Genomic DNA, 5,536 nt, shown 5'->3' with positions numbered 1-5,536 from the left:
ATTTTTTTTCCAAACAAAATCTCATTCGGATCCAAACCCAGATGAGAAAACATAGGAATTGATGTTTTCAAATGAAACCAATATATTTGACAAATTTGAGTTGGACTATTTTCGGGACATGTTACATTGGCCTTGTTTGATAAATGGTTAATCCAAATAAATCTTTATCTCATTATCAATCACTTGATGATTCAAATTATCAACTTAAAGTAACCCAAAATGATTTATTTTTAGTATTTGTGTTACCGTATTTGCCTAATTATTTGCCTAATTAAGGATATTGTCTCTACTTAATTGTCATGTTTCTATGTGGAACAACTGTCATGTTTCTATGTGGAACAGAAGAAGCTGCTTTAATGGACCTTTTGAGATTTATGTACAATATTACTTTGTCAACAAATTCAATACATGGCTTGCTGGACGTGTTAATAACGACTGATAGATACAAAGTTTCTTCCTGCATTAGATATTGTACAAAGATGCTATTGAACGGGCTTATAACGTGTGAGTCTTCATTGATCTATCTCGATCGTATTTCCTCTATTGGAATGGTCGATGAAGTTCGGCCACTAGCCAATGCAGCCAAAAAGCATCTTGTTATGCGCTTTACCAACTTTATGAAGTGAGTATATTCTCTAAATATTGACTGGAAATACAAAAACAATTAAACATAAAACAAGAAATCTTTGAAGCTTCAAGGTTTTTTGAACTTGATTTTTTAACAAAATAAATATTGTTTGATGTATAAAGTTCCCTATTTGGGTAAAATGTAAACAATATTATAAAAGATAAACTAAGGGTATTTTGGTTCTTTTTGCTGATGATTTGAATGAATGTGATGAAATGTGTGGTTGATACTAGTGTTTATTTGGTTTAAATCCAATCTAGGTTTAATCTTAGACCTTGTTTGGATTGTGTTATTTGAATAATTTTCAAATAACTCATTATCTTTTCATTCATTCTCCCCTCAATTGCATCATTACAAACATCAATAAAAATTTGTTTAAATAATCAACTTTTTCATGACTCCATCTGAACGCTCGTTAACTGAAATGCTAAATTATCAAAAATACCCTTATTTTGCATTCACAAATGTTTTATATCAAAATAACCCAATATCCAACATGTCCCAAAACCGAGAATGCAGTTTATGAATTCCTATTTAATTGGATGTCGATTCATTATTGAAAACCAGAAGAACGTCACATGATCATGAGTACACGGCTATTGTGCCGAAAGCTGAGAAACATTCTGACTTGTGTCGATATCGATTCTTGGGTTTCTCACAAGCTCGTCCGCAATGCTCTCTTTTTCAAGGCCGAGCCTCCATACAAACATCGCGCCCTTTCCATAACTGCTGACTTCTCCGTTGAGAGGAGATATAATTATCATTTGACTAAGATGGTTGAGTTTAAATCACCTAACCCGCGATGCATTGTTTATCTCGATCTCAAAAGGAAAGAGTGTGCTTATCTATTGTCAAAGCGTCAGAGTTATGTTAAGCTTTTCCCTCTTGATGGTAAAGGCTTCTTCCTGTTTGCCTAATTCATTTGTAAAGTGAACTTTTCCTCCTTTGGGCTTTTCTTGGGAATGCAAGATAAAGGTTGTTTGTATTCGTCTGTTTTGGTTGAGTACGAGTTTTCAGCTAGGTTGAGTACGAGCAAGAAATTTAGTAGGAGATATAAAGGGAAATATATTTTTTGGGGACAAAAGGTGGTTGGTTGCGAAAATTTGTTTAATAGCGCACCACATACAATGGATTTCCTAGATGAAGATAGTGTAAATTTCATTGATGGAGTCCTCCAACAAAAAGCAGAGATCATGATCGATAAATGATCAGAGGTATCTCAAGGGAAAATTGACATTATGTTTTTATTGCTAGTGGATGATAGATCGATTAGTGTAGTGCAATAATATTGTAAAAATTTTAGTGACTCATTGCTTTTAGAAGAATTTGTGACGACAAATATAGTGAAATACCATTCCATTTTGTCTATTTTTTATTCAAACTATTGTCTCAATGATGAACTAGGTTTGTTTGATGTAGAGATTTTTTCGAAGAGAAAATCTTGTTTGACCTTTTTGATAGTATCCTTAGTCATCATCAACTCAATTCGATATAGGTTTGATACTTTGGTTAACTGAAAATATGTTGCAAGAACCGTGTCCCTAATCTTAGGAAATGAAGCATATGATTTGGCTAACTTCATATGTTAACTTTTCTAATCTTTTTTTCATGTAACTTGTTATTGCTCTCATTGTTGGTTGGTGATTGATGCCTTATGATTTTCACAATTAATATTTCTTTTGAGTTTTGTCATGTTTCCTGAATTTATTTGTCTAATTTCTTTTTGGTTGGTTTGATAGTAGTCTCATTTTCTTATATGCTTGTAATTCAATTGATTTAGCCATTGTTAAATAATTTATTGGTTTTCAATAAACATTAAATTTGAATTATATAAAAGTAGAAATTCGATAAGAGTAACGATAATTACGATAACACATGAAAGATGAATCTCATAATACCCTAATAATGAGATCTAGTCAGCATTAATAGTTAGAAACAAAAACAAAGTATGTTTATATTCTATGAACCAAAAATTACAATCACAATATTAAAATAAGAGTGGAGCATCATTGGAAATGTTTTGGATTATTTTTAATGTTTGATTCATCTTATTAGTTGGTATTATGTAGTTAGACTATCATTTTCTTAGAATACAAAGTATTTTATAATTGTAGTTTTTATGTTAGGAAAGTCATCAATGTATATATTATCATGATTTTCTAGACATAACTAGCTTACTAGGTATATATTGCATACAATTTTTTTAACTCTTAACTTATATTAATATGTAGAATAATTACATATAGGTCTCAATGTTTGTAATCAAAGAAAGCCAAGATAATATCATACAAATGTTATGAAACATATTTCTTGTTTATACTATATTCCTACAAACAAAGAAAGCCAAGATAATATCATACAAATGTTATGAAACATATTTCTTGTTTATACTATATTCCTACAAACTATTTGTTAGTGTACAAATAGGTATTGAAAACTAAGTTCAAGGGGAATGAACATATTTATAGTCAAACTTTTTAACATGATTATATCTTATCTAAAAATATTCATTCATTCCATGAAAGACAATAGTTTGTTAGGATTTTGCGAATTAATAAGAGCTTAAGTATGATATGTTGAACTTTTAAATGAGGGATAAACGAGAGACACTTCTATTTCAAAACAAATAATTCCTGAAACATTTTAGAAAGCTTGGATTTTGAATTAAGAATTTTAATATTGTTCAAGATTTGGCTAATCTAATAACCTCTAATAAGATTATGAAAAATGAATAAAATGAATTATTTACAATTATTTTATCAAAATCAAAGTGGTGCAGCGGAAGCGTTATTGGCCCATAACCCACAAGTTCCAGGATCAAAACCTGGATCTGATAAGGATTTTTATTTTCTTTTTCCAACATATTTCTTGTATGTTCCTACAAAGTATTTGTTAGTGGACAAATGGATATTGAGAACAAAATAAGAGCAATGTATATATTTGTTGTTAAACTTGTAAGCACAATTATATCTTATATAATAAATCAACATTCATTCCTACCTAAGACAATAATTCAATAGGATTTTAGAATGGTGTAGAAAGATTTTTAGGAGAAAAAAATCGGTTTTGCTGCCATCAGATGAATTGGAGGCGTTTCTATCAGCTTGGATTTTGAAGATGGAAATTCAATATTATTGAAGATTTGGTTAATCTAATAATTCTAGCAACCTCTAATAAGTTATGAAACAAATGGGTATTGAAAACTAAGTTGGGAAGGTATAGATTTGTGAGTTTTATAAAAAGTTTGAATTTTGAAGATAGAAAATTAATATTCTTAAAAATTTATTAAATATTTTTCATCTAATCAATTTTAGATACCTCTAATGAATTGTGAAAAAGATCTTAAAAAAAGATTAACTTACAAAATGTATTCCCTTTCAAGCGTTATATGATATTATTGGCATTCTTTGCCCATAAGAAATTATTAATAAAAATGAGTAAAATATTTCATTATTTTAAATGTTATATATTTTAAAGATAAATAAAATTATTTTGTTATTTTAGTTTATGTTTTTGATGATATGATTAAATAAATGACTGGCAAGGATAATGGGTAATTTGAATTAAATTTAAGGCTATACCTGAAATTGTGTTTATTTAAAAAAATTATTAGTTTAGAGTTATTTTTGGTAAATGGAGAGCTAGTTTGATAATTATTTGATTTTTTAAAAAAGAAATCTCAATCACATCATATATATTCTCAATAATCAAATTTTGATTTCATATCATTAAAATACATCAAGTAACTCCACAACAAACAAGCTCTGGAAGTAAATATAGAATGCAAATTTATTTTAAAAAAAAACATGATTATTTAAACGATGTGATTAATGATTCAAGAACGTATTATTTGAGATTAAATTCATATCCTTCAGAAAATCTTATCTGACTCGTCTAGTTATTTATTCTATATGCAGACTATAAGAATAATTGAAATTTCTTTTAGGAGGTTAGTTCTTTTAAATATGTCGAAAATTTTTAACTCTATTCAATTTCTGTAAATAGGCTTCTTTCAAACTTATTTTCGATAATCATTTTATTTCAAATGAATGGATAATTCTAAATAAAATATTAAACATGAATAAAATTTATTATTTGCAATTTTATTAACAAAATTAGACAGGTGTAGTGGTAGCGTGGTGGGCCCATAATCCAAATGTCCCAGAATCAAAATCTGGTTCTAATAATAATTTTTTCTTTTTTAATGTTTAATTATTTTTATCTTTAATTACATTAGTTCTCAATATTTCTAAGGTAAATCCAAGATACAATCATGGACAAATGTATTGAAAACAAAGAAAAGGGATATGTACATATTTGTTGTCAAATTTAGATTTTATAAATTAAGAGTAATGGAGCTGAAGAATGGTGTAGAAAGACTTTTGGGAGATAGAAGAATCAATTGTGGTGTCATGAGATGAATGAGAGAAACTTCTATCCCAAATCGAATAATTCAGAAGCTTTTTATAAACAATTTGGATTTTAAATATAAAAATTCAATATTCTTAAAAGATTTTTTCTTAAATCCAAGATACAATCATACACATGTTATTAAACATATTTCTTTATTTATAGTACACAGTATTAATTAGTGGACAAATGGGTATTGAAAATAAAGAAGGGTGATATGTACATATTTGTTGTCAAACATGGATTTTTTAAATTAAAAGGAATGAGCTCAACAATGGTGTAGAGAGATTTTTGGGAGATAGAAGAATCAATTTTGCTGTCGTCATGAGATGAGATGAGATGAATGAGAAAAACTTATATCCCAAATCGAAGAATTTAGAAGCTTTTTTGAATTTTAAATATGAAAATTCAATATTTTTAAAAGATTTTATTAAATATTGTTCATCTATATCAATTATAGCAACCTCTAATAAGCGGTAAGAATAATCTTGAAATGAA

Source organism: Impatiens glandulifera, chromosome 8 (genome assembly GCF_907164915.1).
Source record: "Impatiens glandulifera chromosome 8, dImpGla2.1, whole genome shotgun sequence".
NCBI lineage: Eukaryota > Viridiplantae > Streptophyta > Magnoliopsida > Ericales > Balsaminaceae > Impatiens > Impatiens glandulifera.
Note: the sequence above shows the minus strand (reverse complement) of the source record.